We start from the raw sequence: 19,180 nt of genomic DNA on the forward strand, positions 1-19,180 counted from the left end.
CTGCAGACACTTCTAAGACAGGGGATGATGACAGTCTCCACTTGAATGATGCTCACTGAAATACTAAGGAGTTAAACTCGCAATAGCACAGAATCTCGATGCCAAGGGTTTCCTATGCAGCTAATGCTCAGTCTTTTCTTTTTAGTGGTGCTCCTTCACTGCTCATGGTAAGCAAGCGAACTTTCAGATTTATACCAAAGTAACATGGGACAGGACTCACCTCTGGGGTCTGCTAAATCTCTACCAGTGTTGCTGGTAAAAAAGCACTGGACTTCTTTCACAAATGAACACTTTGGAAGAAATCGTATTCTGTAGGAAAATTTCAGATAGACAACACAACCATAGTTGACTGCAAAACAATATGTCTTCTAAAGTAAAAATTTGAAGTAATTGCTAACTGCAAAGTAAGATCAAATTTAAAGAGGAGGCAACAGAAGAACTGAACTGATAGCTTCCAAAATTGTGTGAGGGATATAGTCAACTTCAAATCGTCTCAGTTTTCAACAGATATTTCACGTTTATCAAGGAATGATAGCACTAAAGCACTCTTGACATGCAAAATCCCCAGACTGCAGCTAGACTCACATAGCCACGTTGAGGCACTGAGCACCAACATGAAATTAACAGCTACAAGTCAGGTCTGCTCTACTCAATAAAGCTGGTTTTTTTTGTGGTGTGCTCTTTCGTAGCACAACTTCTAATTTATCATTTCCTGAATCCAAAAGTCTCCACTGAATCTGCACCAGGCAGCACCGAAGCCAAGGCTTCAATCTGACCTGGAGTCTTTGCTGGTGAGACTCTGGCTCCTTAAGCTGCTAAATGCTTGCTCTGATCTGCTGTGACCTTCATGAAAGGCAAAGCTTCGGCCTGAAATCACAATTAGAAGCAGCCACTAGGACAGACATCTAACATCTATGTGTAATTTTCATGATAAAATAGTTCCTTAGATTACAGCCTGACTGAGGCTCTCAAAAAACACCCTTCCTTTTCCCTGGACAGCAGAAATCCTTCTTCCTCCCTGAACTACTGGCTGTCTCAGAAAAGTACAGGGACAATAATGACACATTACAGCAGCCTCATGGATTTTATGTAGGCAGAAAGAACTTCACAGAGAGATTGGGGGGAAAACAAAACAAAACAAAAACTACACACAGGCACACAACCCAAACAACAATGACGAAACCCCCAGTCCCTTCTTTCTAGATATAGTTGTGAGAACTCAAGTAGGACTATGGCAGCTTTGCTACCGTGTCTTAAAAGTGTTGATTTTCCTGGCTTAGAAAAGTGTTTTGTGGATGTGAAAAAGTGGATATAAAAATTTTTTATTTAAAAAGAAATAACTTTTCTCAATGTCTTAGCTTTTAAACTCCGCTGTTTTACTCCAAAAATGAAGTCTTTGCAATTTTACTCTGGAGAAAAGCTGCAGAAATTAAAGTAGGTCAGTCTTCTCCTGCTTTAGAGTGGGTTTTGAACTTTTTTCACATCCTAATGTGTACTTGTATTTCTTCAGAAACAGGGGGGGCTTATTAAGCCAGATCTTTCTGAAACAGTCCCCATGGTCCTCTGATCTCAGTCACCAGCTCCACAAGTCAAAACCAATGCCAGGCTTTCCTCCCAGACAAATCTGAAAAGTGTGAGTAAATTAACTTCTAATATGTAATTTAGGTGAACTGATAGAAAATTTCCGTATGCCCCATGTTTGCCTTTTTTAAACCACATTACACTCAGCAATTCTTATCCAACCTTCCTACCCCAACAAACCAGTTCATCCCCTGCTCTTCTAGCCATCATGTCTTCAGTCGCTTGCACCGTAAAATTTGGTGGCATTGGCTCTTTCAACAGAATTTCAACCTCAGGATTGCTGCGCTTACAGCACAAGGAGCATCAGAATCTGTGTGTGTCCTGCCCAAGGACCAGGAGCATGAGGTCCCACTGACCTAAGAGCACATGTATTTCAAGGAAAAACCATTTCCAGTCTTCTCCAGCATGCAGCAGCTGTAACTGGAACAGGTTCAGGTCGAAACATTGAAAAGTTTGATGCCTGCTTTGTTTGTGAAGACATGCCCTTACTGTCCCAGAGTATTTGTGTCCGCAGACAAATATCATAAAGAGTACAGGGGAATAAAACCAAAGAATGTGGTACTTCTACTGTATGGCACTGGCAAGTTAAGGAATATTTGGATAAACCTGTAATAACAGTAAGTGTTTTGCGTGTCTGAAGTTCTCCTGTCTTTTATCCACACATCCACCCCCAAAACCCATAAAAAGCCTTTAAAAATCACTAACACTGCTGGAGGTAACTTGCTAAAAAAAGAGCATGGGTCCGCTGCAACACCACTTGTGCCTCAAAAAATTCTGCCGCAAACTCCAGGCCGGATTTCACTGCAAACTCAGCAATGATAAGCTGTCACTTTCATACAATCTCTACAGGTCTGAACGTGAAAGTACTGCATTTACCAGCAGCAAGCATTTACACAATTAGCTGCTCTTCTCTTCAACTCCTACTACTGCATCTGACCCGGGTGACTCATCTTCCAGCCCCGAGTGTTTCAGATAAGAGAGAGACTTCAAAATTAGCCACTCTCATGCCGCAGGTGAGAGCTGCCTACGTTAAAATAATAGTGTATAGAAAGGAACACTGTAATTTTAGCATTCTTCCACTGTACCCAAACAGTCAAAGGAGGAGATTCAGTGCATGAATGTGAAAATGCTTTTGCTTTTATATTCAGCCTGTCGCCCAGCTTACTTTACAAGCAAGGGTATCTCAAGGGTATTTTTAAAACAGCAGCCCAGTTAAGAGTTATGAAGGAGTACATTACCACACTGACCATTTGCACTAGTGTCTAAAGATTTCAGCTAAGTCAAGACATCACTGATTTAGGTCCATCTATAAAGATGCTATTTCAGGTCCTGTTTGTTTAGATATAATGAAGATAAGAGCTGGAATTAGCTTCACTGTTGGAGAAAAGATGCTCAAATGAATCTGAGAGGCTTGCTGCCATTTCACGCTTCCATTGACAACGATCAATGACAAACTCACAAACTTGGAGCTACTTAAAACTACTTTTTATTAGTCACTGTGCTCTTGCATTTCCGAGATATCTTCTTTTTGTTTGGTTTGTATGGACCAAATGCTACCCCTGAGTAAACACACAGCAGCCTCTTTGCAAAACTTTCTTTCTGAAGGTGTGCAGAATTTGTTCTAAAGGAAGACAGATTTTGTCCACCTCTCTTATATCAGCTCACTCCCTCAAAATGACAATGTAATTTCTTACACACTGGTTAAAAAATCACAGATTAGGAATGGATTTTTAGAGGCACAGGCTTAAACACCAGAGATATTTATGTTTTCTAAGTGCATATTCAGAGCTATCTATGTGATTGCCTAAGTTTCAGTGAGCCCTTGCTGCTTGAATACATTATTCAGAGAGGCCATTGAAATGCACAGAAAGTCTCAGGGGCTGTTTGTCCCAGAGCAGCAACTGCAGGACCAGCCAAATGAGACAGACAATTAAGAGCATTTGGGAAAAGAGGGATTTAAGGTTTGAAGCCGCTCTGGCAGGGTCTCAGTGCACTGACAGAAGGTGCAACTCGCAGCACGGGGGCCCCAGCTGGAACTTTTCGTGGACCCTCCTTCTCCACCTGTGAGTGATCTGTTGCCGTTTCATCTGAGGTCATCCTCACTAAAGCCTCCAGTCCCTGCAGACTAAACCCCAATCTGGCCTCATTCTCCCCACATTGTGACCAGTCAACAGGCTTCTCCTGAAGAAAATCAATCAGGCTGCCTGGTAGCCCCAGACATACCATGAAGAAACATGCTGTGAGGTACTAATTACAAGGACAGCTGTCCTTCCTTGCCCACCCATGTCACAACAGCCAGTGTTACCACTGTTCATTACAATGGTCAAGACAACCACTGCACACACGGCTTCGTATCTGCTGAGGCTGCACACAAACCAACTGCATATGGTGAAATCGTCACCCTCCGTGTCAGCGGTGACTCCAAATAACTTACACAGACTGAGACGCCAACCCTCTCTCTCCCTCTCTTTTTTTTTTGTTTTAATAAATTTTTCCACCATACTTTTACTCCTCCATGCCAGATCACCACATTTTCACAAATCCACACCCTACAAGTTTCTTTGTTATTTGACAGTTTATCGTCAGGCTGGGCATATAAGTACATTTCTACACCTAAAAGCAGTAAATCCTGTTTCAGGATGGTTCCTCTAACATGATTTCTTCAGATAATGGTGTCTACTATCAAGCATTTATTCCTAAAAGATATGAAGCTTCATTAGGAAATAGATAATCAGGATGAAAATGCTTAAGAGAACCTCTTACTAAGATGAATGTCATCTTGCACGGCCAAAGTCTGATGTAGCTGTACAACCTTTTCTGGTAACAATCCATGTAAGAATCCAGTCCTGTGTTCTTCTAATATCTAGCGTAGTGTTACTACAAGTAATCTCACGCTTGAATATATGAAAACCTCCCTGTAGCTAGTTCTCACTCAAATGCTAACACAATATCACTTCAGCAGGACATCCTGAAATCATACTGCAGATAACTTTGATCCACATAATCCTAACTCTCCTTGCCTTCCCTGGGCGACAAGAGACTAAGCAACCCTTTTTCAGACTGCAGCTGCACGTGGGGTGGGAGAGAATACACTGATATTGCCTCCTCTCCCCTTTTGCAGGCAAGTAGAAATGAGGAGGTGGAAACAGCTTGGAAGAACCTCACTTCCAGCCAGAAGAGCTTGTGATGCACAGGTGGGGAGAGCAAACATTGCACTCCACAAAGGGACAAGAGACATCAACTTATGAAGCACGAGGAGAGGAGAAGAGGAATCTAAACCCAAAACTCACAGTATTCTCTGTTTCAGTCCTGGGCACCCACCTGCCGCTTCTCTTGATCTAGTTACACTCTGTTCCTTTAGGACCGTGTGTCTGACTGCCGTTAGTCTTGAGACTCTTCTGTTTTGGGGCATTGCTTTAAAGAGAATACTAAAAATTCTCTGTTGTTTCAGAAGCCAGTTTAAATCACTAAAAAGCATGAAAATCAGAGCCAAGACACATTCAAACCAGAAGGCACACCTTTTTTTCACTGAGCGTATTCATTGGAAGAGCTTACCTATGGTGGGGGGACCATTTAAAGCCACCAGACGCTTCAAAGCAAACACGGGACATTCTCCTCCTTTCAGCAGGTGTTAATGGTTTCCTCATGGTCTGCCACACAGTGGGTTAGACCAAAAGATGTAACTAGTTCCCCATCACCACTCCAGTTGTGGAAAAAATACTGGTTTTATTTATTTGAAGAAACTTAGTGCTCACTATTGGGTCTCCCAAAGACTGACTCCGTATCAGAGAGAGGAACAAGACACACAGCTTGAAGCAGACAGTGCAATCCAGAACTGAGCTTCCCACATGCAAGCTTTGGCTTGGCAGGACCCAAGTTCATTATTATGCAAGTATTTAGTGGTCCAGCAAGAGAAATTTGGCTGAGATGTTACTGCGGTTAACTGTCTACGAAGACACAGGCTGCGGCACTGCAGACTAGCTTAAATGAAGTCATTACAAAGCCTTCACACATTCACCACAAAATAATAAAAAACCCCCTCTGCATTATCAGCTCCAATTGTTAAAAACAAGAAAAGCCCTGCAACAATAATTATACCTCTGAAAACGATAAGGCTTAAAAATAATTAAAAAGTTTGAGCTGTCTTTAACTGATTTAAGTGTGGAACGTATATGTTTGTTGTATGGCCGCAAGGGCCAGCAATTTCCTAGCTAAAAATCAAAACAAGATTCAAAAAGTTAGCACTTGGTTGCACCTTTTTTTTTCCATATTGAGGCCACAAGCAGTTGTTTCTTCTCCAATGCATTTTGTCCCTACACACAGTTCATTCCCTCAGTGGCCCATAAAAAACGCCTACAAAGCACTAGGTTGACGTAACGCACAGACTCGCTGCTCAGTGCTTTCTCAGGCAAGGAAATGTTCCAGTGCAACTCCTACACTGAAAAAAAAACTAAGTGGTTTTATAAAATTATCTCCTAAGAAGCCCTTTCTCCTCTCTTTCCTGTATTGGGCCTTTTGTTTGAAATCTGTATTAAGAAATCAGCCAGGCTTAAATCACAGCCAATATCAGACATGCGTAAAGGAGGAACGCCACAAAATATTCAGCCGGAGAGCTGTGGGTTGCTAGGACACTGGGGGTCGAGCAGCACTGAAAGGGCAGATTATTCCCACCTCGGCACAGGGCTCCATTCACTGCTGGGTTCTGTCTCCAGGCTGCTGCCTGCACGGGCACCACAACCTGGCCCTCCCAGAGCAGCCTCGTTGCCCGGCCCCCCAGGCCCCTGTGCGGAATGGCTGGCACACGGCCCTCTGCATCAAAAATGCCCGTGCATGGTCCTTGCTGTTCTGCATCACTACGGAGGGCTCACTTCAACCTGGAGGAGCTCAGGACACCGGGGGGGCTGCCTGAGAGCTGTACTGCAGCAGAGCTGCAGTGCGTGGTCTGGAAATCTGCTTCAAGTTTTAAAAGTATGAGGGAACCCCTAACACTGCAGTGAGTAAACTTTCTAAGTCTAGAGAGGGAAATCCAAGTTTATAGAAGGTGATGGGGATCCCTGTGATCAGCACGGACATCTGCCTGGCTGGCAGCAAAAGTTGCATGATGGCCCACATAAATGACCCAGCTTAATCCCATGTAATCAGTATGTTAATTACACCTACATTGTATATCTCAGCACATCTCAGATAGCGTCCGTCTAACTTTGCCATTTTTCTTAGAATTTGCTCCATTGAGCTGCTGCTCTTAGAATCATAGAATCATTTTGGTTGGATGAGACCCTCAGGATCATCGAGTCTAGCCATAATCTAACTATGGCACTAAACCATGTCCCTAAGAACTTTGTCTGAACGCCTTTTAAACACCTCTAGGGATGGTGACTCTGCCACTTCCCTGGGCAGCCTGTTCCACTGCTTCACGAACCTTTCCGTGAAGAAATTTTTCCTAATACCCAATCTGAACCTCCCCTGGCACAATTTGAGGCCATTTCCTCTCATCCTATCACTTGCTACTTGGGAGAAGAGACCAACACTCTCCATGCTACAACCTCCTTTCAGGTAGTTGTAGACAGCGATAAGGTCTCCCCTCAGCCTCCTGTCCTCCAGGCTGAACAGCCCAATTGTACCCCCATGCATTTTCACAGTATAAATTCAGGACTGGCCTTGCAGATCTGCAACTGACTAAACAAGGGGGTATCAAGATGAGCGGAATGTGTATGTGTGTGTGTTTACGGGGAAGGGACAGAAAATGAAGGTAGTTGTTTGTTCTTGTGTACATTAATTTCACAGAAAATGGCAACAAATATGTTCTCCTTGGACTGCTTTGTTATAACACAACAGTCTCGGTCCACCCCCCCATTAGGAGTTGGAATGTCTCCTGCTCAAGTTCTTTGATGTTTCTGAGAACCAAACCAAAATCAAATTAGGTATTTCAGATAATTCTGAAATTTCCATCCTAAACCAAAGGAAAAAAAAAAAAAACTTGACTGATTCCTTCTTATATTACATGAACATGAGATGAAGGAGCTCTGCAGATCACAGGTACCTGTGCTGCCACAGAGGCCATGCTGAAGGCACAGGTGAGTCAACATCACCTTGGCTAGAACAGCAAGTAGCTCCTGTGCTTCCTGCACGCATTGCTAATAATTGCACTTGGCAGAGCAAAAAACCTATAGAGTATATATTGGCAATGATTAACACTTGCAATGAACATCATAATATAGTTTTCCCTCACAAAAAAAATTTGCATGAACTACTTCTTTGTTCCAACCCCTATACATCTGGGAATAACTTAACGACAGAGTAAATTAACTTTATTAGCATGGTGCACAGTTACCCAGAATGGATGGCACGAAACCTCCCTTAACACCAATATGGTTATCAGACTACTAACTGATCTAACTACACACATGTATACAGAGAGAAAAAAAATGAGTTATAACAGATGGCAAAATTACATCAAAACTGAACTACTTTAACATTAAATCTCCCTCTGAGTGATTTGAGATGGCACTGTTCATCTCCACAAAGCCTGCAGGATTTACAGACAGGGACGCTGGTCAATGGGTTCTTTGTTTCTCCAAGACAAGTTCCACATTTTCTTAGTTATTTGAAGCACACATTGTTGAATCTTATCTATTTTTAAGATGATCCTGTGAAGAAAATGTCTGCCTTTACAGAACTTCATGGGTTTACAATCTGCTGCTTCACATTTAAATAAGAATATGGCTCTCCGTGCTCCAGAAGTGGATTTTTTTCTGTCCCTCTTCCAAATTTTCTGATCACAGTGAAAACACACCATTAAGATTGGTTAGATGCATCTTTACTACTGACATCCCAGCACTACATTCTCCTGTGATCAGCCAGCAGTGTGGAGCCCATGCCACTGCAGTACTGCATATGACAATCCTTCCCTCCTCCTCTGCACAGGCAACTTGTGGCTTTAGGCTGCGTACACAACTGAAAGACAGCTGCACATTTGCCTTGCTCCTCTTCAAAGCTGTGTGACAACAGGCATTGTGGCCCCAGGTACTCTGTTATGTGCCGGCCAGCATATCCAAAGCAGCATAAAAGCAGTAATAACTTAAGTCAAGCATTTAGACATGTGCTTAGAGCTCATTAAGGCCAATGAGATGTATGTCCTTTAAGGACACGGCTGATTTGAGTTGTGCTAGGTTGTACACGTCTGTGGTCACATGGAAATGGCAATTCTGGATGGCTGAACAGCCATTTCTCCCCTAAGAAATCCATAGGCTGGCTTAAAGGTACAACAAAACATAACCCTTAATGTTTGAGTCAGAAAGAGACACTGAAGATATAAGCAACTTTCCTAAACGCTGCTTTGTTTGCTGTACAAATTGTTTACTTATGTTAAAAACTTCTGTGAAGCCAATTTAAGTGCTAAACCACTTTAAACAAAAATTGTCGTTTCTTCCTTTGAAATACTAGTTGATTAATGAGTCTGGACACTATTTCTTTTTGGCTAAATATGCACAAGTGGCTGGCAAGCTGCAGATGGGCATACTCACTCTTTTCATGCTGAATCTGGGGCAGCCATTCAAACAATAAAGCCAGTATCACAGAGGATTTGGTATTTACCTGGCTTTCTGAAAGCAAATGTCTTCTCTCGACCCATCTACTTTACGTCTGCTTGACTGTTAAAAGTTTTGAGGGCCCCAAAAGCCCCAACTTACCACATACTTAATGTTGAACATTTCTAGATCTACAGAGAGAAGTTCCAAAAACATCACCATCTCCTCATGTAAATGCTGGAAATCTAACACAGCACTTGAGTTTGGTGACAAACTTGCCTTTTCTACACTAAACATTGTGCAATGCTCACAGGTGTGTGCAACGATCCAAGGTGGCAGCCGAAACTAAACCCCCAGCCGTGTCCCAAATGATTTTCCATGGTGCAATGGGCTTCTTGGCTCACCAGCCACTTCACGGACTGGAAGAGGGCTCACCCTGCACTTAGGACTAAGCAATACCACTAATATTATCCACTAATAATGTCCTGAACAGTTGTGGTGCTACCACCTCCTCAGCAAAGCTCCCATGAATGGCAGCAGCTGCCCAGCTCCCTGTTGCTTGAACAGGGAATGTACATCAGGAACATGGCGGAGACAAACCAACCACAGCAACCTCAAACCTCATCGTGCAACAGCCAAAACCTTCCTGTAGTCTAGGCTGACCACCATCGCACAGCTACGCCTCCACTTGATGTCCCAAAACATGGACCTTACAGCTACTACTTTCCACTCCATACAACTGAAGCACAACCTCGCTTCTGTTCACAGAATCACAGAATGTCAGAGATCGGAAGAGACCTCAAAAGATCATCCAGTCCAATCCCCCTGCTGGAGCAGGAACACCTAGGTGAGGTTACACAGGAATGTGTCCAGGCGGGTTTTGAATGTCTCCAGAGAAGGAGACTCCACAATCCCCCTGGGCAGCCTGTTCCAGTGCTCTGTCACCCTCACTGAGAAGTTCCTTCTCAGATTTAAGTGGAACCTCCTGTGTTCCAGTTTGAACCCATTACCCCTTGTCCTACCGTTGGTTGTCACCGAGAAGAGCCTGGCTCCATCCTGATGACACTCACCCTTTATACATTTATAAACATTAATAAGGTCACCACTCAGTTTCCTCCAAACTACAGAGACCCAGCTCCCTCTAATGACCCAGCTTCCTCCCATTAATTCTAATGACAGTGTTAGGAATGGACGTGCCTTGCTTCTTAGGCTTGTAAACTACTTTAAACCAACAGAAACAGCAAATTCTGAGTGTAAGTTCGAGAACAAAGATAAGATGCTTTGATGTTCTTCCAGTAAGCACTTCATGTTTAAAGTTTCATCTAACGAGGTGACTACAAACGTTCTGAAATGTACTCAGTCCTTACAAATTTATCACAGTGAGGTTTTCCCCCCCAAAGTCTTTGCTTCTTTGCCACATCCTGTGTCTCAATTTAGAAAAGCCACACTATATATATATATATGTACACATAAACAGATACAACTGAAGAAAAAAAAAGTTTAGCAATTGACCCAAGTCTACTCTTAAACAACATCACCTTCTGCTTGGGTTTTGTGTTCTGAGAGCAGCTCTGATAAAGATCTGTGAACAGCTGGCACAGTACTATAACTTTCATATAATTCCTATCAGCAATCAAGCTGTATTGGAAAGAATAAGTGCTGTTATACTTCCATTTACATTACAGGTTGTAAACACATTTTTCTCAAGTAAGCCAACAAATGACAAACAAAACAAAGCTTATCTTTTTTGAAACTAAGTAGTTTTGGCAAAAGAAATACTGAATACATACAATTGATGTTTCACACAACAAAAAACCCCTACATTTTGACCAACCTCCACTGTGACCACGTGGGGTTTAAAAGGACACATCTCAACATCAGTGAGAGAAGAGCAACTGCAAGTTACAAGAGCCCCCTTTCCCACTCCCATAGGCACTTTATCAGATCATACTTCCTCCATCTAGATTTGCAAGGCAAATCCAGGGTTGCTCTTCTTGAGACCAGAATAAAACTCCCATAGACGTCAGTGATGCAGGATCAAACCCATTCCCTTCATAACAGGTTCTCTCAAGCAATTTTAACCTAATTTTCTACCCTGTGGCTGAATACTAATGTTTGCAGAGGCAAGCTCTTTAAGTGGGGAAGCAAGGCGAAAAATGCAGATCCCAGAAGCAAAGCCAATCAGCGGTGAAGAACAGAGCTATTTTACCTGCTGGGTTGGGGGGCTTTTCATCAGGGGCGGAACATAGGAGTTGATACAGCAAACAAAGTCCAAATATACTGCTGTTATGGTATTGTTTCCATTACTACTGCAATTAATTCTTTTTTCAGGCATATTCTGTTTCCTGAATTTCTCTGGCAAAAGAATTACTGTCTCAAATGTGCCCCAGCAAGTTTCTCCAGTAAAACTATAACATTAATTTAGACTTCTGGGTGCTGCAGATCTCTTACTGGACTCCCCCCACCCCCAAAAACATTTGTCCGCAGAGTCACTTTCTTGCCATGTAATCAAAGCAAAACTACAGCCGTGCCTTATGCCTTAATAAATTACAGGGATACTACAGTCCTAAACTTTAAAAAGCTGGTTTTCCCGAATCTGTGCCACAGGTCGCCAAACAACAGAAAAGATCTTTCTCCAGAAAGCAGCACATCACTACAACACACATCTTCCCCCTCTGCACACACAGCTCTACTACTGCTGACTTCTTCCCCGCTCTGTGAACAATCACCCCTTTAACTTTCAAACAGAGTGTGATTTATTAAAGCAGACTACTTGGCAGCAAAGCTCTTCTGGCTTTCGAAAATACTATTAGACCAGTAAATTTAGTCTTTTTTTCATAAACTTGATTCTGCATGCATTTACCCTCTGGAAAAGAAAACACAAGCCCAGAAACATTTTGCTCAGCCAAACTCCAGACACTTTCTTTTCTCTTTCTGCAAGTCCACTGCACCTCTAAGTATGCAAGATTAAAATTATAAAAAAGCTTGCATGAGTTAAACCCCTTACCTTTTAAGGCTTTTTCACCCATCAGCGTTCGCCCATCGTGAAAAACTGAATCTTTAGCAGCTGCAGCTACGCACACACACACAGACATGCACAGAATGGGGCTTTCTTCAGCTCACTGGTATTTCAAGTCTTTCATGTGATATCTTTGGCTGTACTTGCTTAATTCATTCCTGCTGCTACTCAAAGGAAGTCAAGCCTGGCGAGGGCTGGCTCTACAGCAATCGCTGCAGATATTCCTGACGAACAGGACATGAGGGCTAATCTCACCTTATAGGCATCAAGAATGTAAATATATTTCACAGCCAACAAATTCCTAAACCTTAAGAGATAAAAAGTACAAAACGCCCTAAGGCACAGTTTAGCAAGGAAGTTATGAAGGTTAAAATTTTTGCTAGCGAACAATACTCTGTACCCTAGTGATGCTTTTGGGGCTCTAAGGAGGGCTATTTATCATGGACTGTGCATATGCCCTTGGTGTAGTTACCATGAGAACACAGCAAACAGGATTTGAATGTAAATTGCCATCTAGAGATGTGGGGGGATTTTTTGTTGTTGTTGTAGTTAAAAAAGAAAGCTTCCAAAGCTTGATGAAGTACACACTTTTTCTGTGCATACATTTGCATGACAATGCTCACAATTCAAATACTTGGTAGAGTGCACAAGAGGGAAGAAAAGCCAAGTTCTCTGCTCAGTATTTGTAAAAAGCAAATACTTCAGACTTGAGATAAGTAGTTGCAGATCCACAAATATCCATCCATGTCTCACAATCATTTACGAAGAAATTCATAAAACAAAAAATCCACCAGGTGGCACAAAATGCAGAATTATTGCAGTGCCTGAAGTCAGTCGGAGGTGGTAAGACCCTCAGACTGATCAATTGCTGCAGCAGTCAAAATTCTTCCCACTTCTAAATATTACACTTACCTATTCAGAAAGAATTACTTACACAGCAGGCAAGCATTACACTTGGAAAAACACCTCACCCCCAGGCATTTTCTTTTTCCCCAGAATTGTTCTGGCACTTTGTCGTTCAGGACACCTCCTCCCCAGTCCCTACTGAAGCAGCATTTCCTCCCCGCGCGTTCCCTCCACCATGCTCTGTGACCCAAAACCAACTCCTGCCACTCGTGGACAGAGTCCTACCAAAGTCCTACCAGAGTCTTTCCAGGAAATCCAGCAACTGTGCACGTACGTGCTGCAAAACATGCAAAAATCTGTTTGCTTGCGCTGCCTGGAGCTTGATGCAACCTTTACAGCACAGCGCCTGCTCCCTCGCTGGCAGCACCCCATCCCAGCTCTTTTTTCCCAATTTTAAACTCCTTACACGACGGTCTCTTTAAAGACAAACTCTAACACTCTTAGCAAAGGCATGCCTAGTCAGCCCTGCTTTGTAAACAACAAACCTTGATGAAGAAGAAGGACATGCTTGTCTGGGTGATTGCCTGGAGAGAGGAATGACCTACTTCAGCCCAGCAAACAGCGACGCTCTGAGATGGGGACAAAGGGACAACCCAGTGGCTCCCGGGCAGCACAACCACACGCTGCACTGCTGAAGTGATGGGAGCGATCCTTCGGAGGGGAGACAGCAGGCAGGCACTCCCTGTGCAGCACAGAACTCCTTGCAGGAATCGTCTTGTTCCTTCAGCCCGGGACTCAGATCCACACTGCCGGCACATCACTGCTGGTGCTTCGCAACCAGGAGCAACTGCTGTCCTCACGCCCACTTTCCTTATCACTTTTACCTGAGGAGTCTTCTAGTGCCTGACCTAATTACTCAAGTGATGTGCCAGAAGATGATGCAGCTGAGACATACTCCACAAGTCTTGATTTGAAGCTATGTAATTCAGCAAAACCCAAGGCAACAAGATCCAGGTAGCTGAAATAAGTGGTGTTGGCCGGGCAGGATGCCATATCTTATGACTGTGCCTTCCTGATTATGAACAATAAAGTCTTATGAGCTAGTTAAAGGGCTGAGGATAAATAGTTTGTATTTGGCCCTGTGCACTTGTTGGCCTGCGAGACTAGGTGAACATGCTGTGTTTTTGGAAATGGTTGCTCTCCTCCCAAAGGATGAGCCTGAACAGCAGCTCCCTGAGCCTGACCCAGGCTGTCCTGGCAAGCCCGACCTGCGCTCAGAACCTGTGGCTCTGCTTCCTCCAGAAGCAATGGCAGCAGTAATGGGCAGCCAGAAAGCTGCCTTAAAACACGTATTACTGAGAACAACTGAGATTAAAGAGAGACTTTTAAAATAGGCGGTAAGGATCTTTACGACATGAGCCACTTATACAGACGTAAATTAATACTACTAGACCTTAACTTTCTACAGGTAGTAACGCACATGCCCAGTAGCTGCATCACAACCATATAATCTATTCCCTTTACTTTTGAAGTAGGACAGAGTAGCTATTAACGTGATGATCAGGCTTTCTATTTCCTTTTTCTTATGGATAGAGAGCCAAGTTTACCCTATGATCTGCTAGCTCCCAGCATCAGAGAACCAGCTTCACTGCAGAAGGGCTACCCCTAGGCTCTGCGATTGCATGAGGAAACCATAAAGACACCTCAGTTTAGGGCCTAACACTTTTTAGCTTTTAACTGCTGGGCTCAGCATCTTTAAAAACCCACAAAGGTATCTGATCCCCAGTAAGGAGACCCAGAGTCTGCTGAGTGATTGAGGCTGGTGTATAAAGCACATGCGTAGTACACAACCGCAGTGGGATGTGCACAGAAGTTTGAAGCTGGACCACTTTGTTAAGGATAATTTTTTAAAATAAAGACTTTGAAAAAGCAAAGTTTTATCTAGATGCTTAGCAACCTTGTGCTGAAGGTATAGTACAATATCCTCAAAGTTCAGAGCCTCCCTCCCTGCATCTTTCAAGGTTTTATATCAGTGCTGTTCTCAATGTAGCGGCATCAGACTTGCACTCTCCTTATCTGTATTTCCACAAAAAAAAATCTCTCTACAAGGTGAACTCAGTAATTTATGCAGTCTCAATATGACAATATTGCAATTCCAGCTTGACAAACAGTTCACACAGTGCATTCACTGAACTCGTACCTGCTCCACACCCTGCACACAATCATCCTCGCAGATGGAGACAAGCTGGTCTCTCATTGTCTCTTTGTACTACGTTCCTGAGCTGTACCTCTAACTGGTATTTAGGTTGGTATCATGCTATACTTACATTTGTAATGATTCAGAGCTATTTTAAGAGTACAAGTTTAATTCAGACGCCAAGTGAAATATGTTTGCATCTTATTTTGTACTAGGGGACATACTGCTTGCTATTCCAGGGTGTCTCAAGGCTATTAATGACCTGTACCTCAAAGTATATTGCAGGTGCCAATAGCCATACCTTGATCCCTTTAAATAGCTCTGTCCCCAGAAGTGATGTTAGCAATCTTATTGCCTTGATAGTAATTTTCCCAGAACGAATACGGAGCATGATAGGACTTCTAAGCAGCAGTAAACCTCATAGAATTTATTACAGACCTTTTTCTACCAGTCTTCCTTTGAATTGCAAAGTTATGACCAGTTTCACTTTTTCTGTGGCTCCCTGTAACCTCTACCCTGCAGTAGGTTTACAATACAGGTTTAATTTTGTATAATGTTTTACCTCGCCTAATTAAATTAATAGAAAAAACAACAACAACAACAACAACAACTGAAGAGAAACAGAATTGCCCCTTCAGAGCTCCCAAGCTTCAGAGAAGGTGGCTTTTATCTTACCACTGGCAAGATCATCACTGCAACAGAGAAATGAGACAGACAATAAATGAGCAGGCAGGGAGCTGAGTAAAGACCCTGCAACGCTGTTCAGGTGGCACACACCAACACAGGTTTAAAAAAAAGAAAAAAATACAACATAAAACCAGCAATCAACAACAACAACAACAACAACAAACCCCACAAAAAACAAAAGTGAAATTACTGTCTATATCAACCATTCTGTGCCAAGTCTAATGAAGCCAGGATTTTGCCTGTCAGGACCAAACTGGACTTAGAGTCGTAACCAAAGAGAAGTGGATGCACCTATGTATGTGCAGGAGAGAACAACCACATCTGAACCTGCTGAAGTCTCAAGGACAGGCAATTACAATTGAGGTTTTAAGAGACCAGCACAGATGCTGACGCTGGAGGTGGGGGTCACTCGCAATGAATATGCCGATATTATGTCACGTACTATGACCATGCCAATATATTTTCTGAAGAAAAATCCTAAACGGAGAAGGGAACTGGAGAAGGCACTTGAGCAAATCTGCCTGAGGCCGGCTCCTTCTGGCCAACAGGAATTTTTTTGCTTCTGAAGTAGCCTGCATTCAAAGTTCAGATTTTAAATTTACCCTGAACTGTCTCCTGAGCAGCACCAAGGCTGGGCAACTTCATCAGCAGCAGCAAGCTGGAAGAAACATTCAGCTGACAGCTGTAGCAATGGTTGTAGCTTGGTTTAAAAAGACACTCGTGGTTTGTTTTTGGTTTTGTGTGTGTGTGTGGTGGTGGTGGTATTGGTTTTGGTGAGTTTTGTTTGTTTTAATTTAAGGTGCACAAAAAGGATAGATGGAGACCAGAAAAGGCAAGGTTGCAGGGAGAAATCATTCTCAGACAGAACAGGAGGCAAGAAAAGTAACGTGAGTCCAAGAAACAGGGAAAGATGTGTCAAAGTTCAACTGGATGAAATGATATGTAGTTGTGCAAGCTGCACTGAAGATAAGTGGAGTTGAGGAGAAAGACCCTTCATTAGCAGAAAATACTCATTAAGCATATGAAGTGGAAAAGTTTCCACATTATGGCTAGTTCAGAACAGACTGGAAACTGTGAAAACAGATACACTGATTGTTTGGGGGTCTCAAAAACATTAATGGGTCCTCTGTTCTTCTGCCTGCTCGCTGAAACGGCTTGTGGCAAAAGGTCACGTACTCTGTGCGCTCCCTTTAGGAAACTGCACTAATGAGTGCAGATGCTGTTTGACATGTAAATGCTCAGTGGTTTACTGCATATGCTGAATTGTTTTTGCTTGCCACTGTAACAAATTTAAAATTAAGCTTTTGATCAATTAAAAAATCAAATAATTACAGTAAATTATCACATCTCTTATCCAACATGAAGACACTTTAATGTCTAGAAGAGCGAAGGAAGTACTGTCTGCTGCATGTTCTGCTTTTCAAAAGCTTCAATTTGTCCTCCCTCTGCTCAACATCATTCACCTACAGAATTCAAACATATTTCCAGACTAAAACAGCTCTCAAGCACCACCGCCTCCTCCCCTCCAGAGTTATAGAGGATGCTCACCAACAGGTGTGTCACCTATTCATACCCAACCCAGTGAGCGACAAGTAGCTTGAAAGCCTCCTGATAACACAACTTCTGCTCTCCCCTTGCCGAGTCTCTCTGGTTCAGCAATCCTTTAACAACACGTATTTCAAAACCATAACTAAAAAACCCATTTATTTCACATCATTTGCTATTAGGCAAACGCTGCTTAAGTATTTTTTGAAGAGTGATGTTTTATCACTCCACATTACCATCACTGCAGAGGAAAAATGATGGATGGAAAATACAGAGGAAAACAGTCAGTGAAGATTTTTACTTTCTTCCAACCGCAGTTTCACCTTTTCCGCGGCTCATCTGAATGTTTCAAGCAGTTATGTTTCTGACCAGCCCTGCAGAGTGAGTCACGTATGTGCTAATCCCTGGTAGTCCATGCACAGCTCACACGTCTCTGAGTGGTGCTGGTTCAGAGCTATGCAAACTGACTCATCTTATTTTGCTTCATGTAACTGAAAAGAAGTAACAAGTTGTATGACAATATAAACTATGAAATGTTTAACGTGATGTGCATCCACAGAATCAAGCTGAGCTACAGAGGAGCCAAATACTGTTCATGTGCCTGCTTCTGTACCTGCACCATTGCAGAAGAAGCAACACCAACAACGTCACAAGGCTGGCACTAAAAACCACCGCGCCTGTGAGACATGAGGGGAACCGGAGGCAGTGCACAGAGGACAAAACTTGAAACAGTGAATCCCAAAAATGCATTTTGAGAACACATGCCTGGGTGAAGAATGCCATCAACAAGTACTATGTATGACTTCCCTTCTCATTTTCCATTGAGTCTTCCACTGAATCAGCTACAGCGGGTAAACTGTGTGACCCTTTTCTCTAGTCTTGTTCTTCAAATAGGATTTCTTATTTGGTAAAGCCATTGAATCAAGTTAAATTTGCAATAAAATTAAAGCAAATGGAAAACAAGGACAAACTTTTTTATGTAAGATTTCAGGGAAATTTTATACGTACTTTGAAAGAGACTGTCTACAGGGATTTTCCAATCTGTTCCTGCATGCACTCCTGCAAATTAGATGCGGTTTCCTGAGACTGAGGCTGTCTCAAGCTCCTTCTGTTTGTACAGCTGCTAATTCTGTGAGAACTTTGTTTTAATGATAGTAAAATATATGTGCAGATACAGTAGCATATGCCAAATTTCTCAGACATGGAGTATTCTAGTGGGAAAAAGACTGGTAGAGCAACAAGGAACATGGGAGTTGGAACTCGGTGGTTTCCTTGCTATGGAAATGCAACAAGCGCCTGGTTCTTGCATCAACCATTTCAAATCCTTGTGAATTTGGTACTGTGGAGATGAGCCTTACTTGGATGCAAAAGGACAAATAAAGAAAACACATGCGTTACGGAGATTCTTCTTACACTCCGGCAGCAGCAAGTGGGCTTTATAAGGGTCATGGGGTCTCCAGGCAGAAACAGGAGCAGGGAAGAAAACAAGCCTTTCAAAACTGCCCGCCCTGAGTGACGAGGGGCTTTGCTACACACACGGGCTCACAGACCCCGGCTGCTGTCACCCATGGGGCTTTGGCTACCTGGTGGCTGCAAACCTCAGAGCACCAGCCACTTCAGGAGGCAGAGAGCAGGTCTTACTCACTTCCAGGCTGTTCCCTCTTGCTATGGTGTCCACAATCTGCACATTATTTGACACACCACAAGTAACAGTGCAAAAGCAGACCGAATAGTTAGCAACTGAAAACATGTAAAGCCAAGGATGTACCATTCAGAGAA

At 42.9% G+C, this 19,180-nt stretch overlaps 1 protein-coding gene across 1 annotated transcript in view; it reads right to left on the bottom strand.

The window, feature by feature from the left end:
* MYO10 (myosin X) overlaps positions 1 to 19,180 on the bottom strand; it is a gene marked incomplete at both ends in the record, with an annotated part of 159,576 nt that overhangs the window by 33,599 nt on the left and 106,797 nt on the right.

This window comes from Nesoenas mayeri (genome assembly GCF_963082525.1).
Source record: "Nesoenas mayeri genome assembly, chromosome: 2".
Lineage (NCBI taxonomy): Eukaryota > Metazoa > Chordata > Aves > Columbiformes > Columbidae > Nesoenas > Nesoenas mayeri.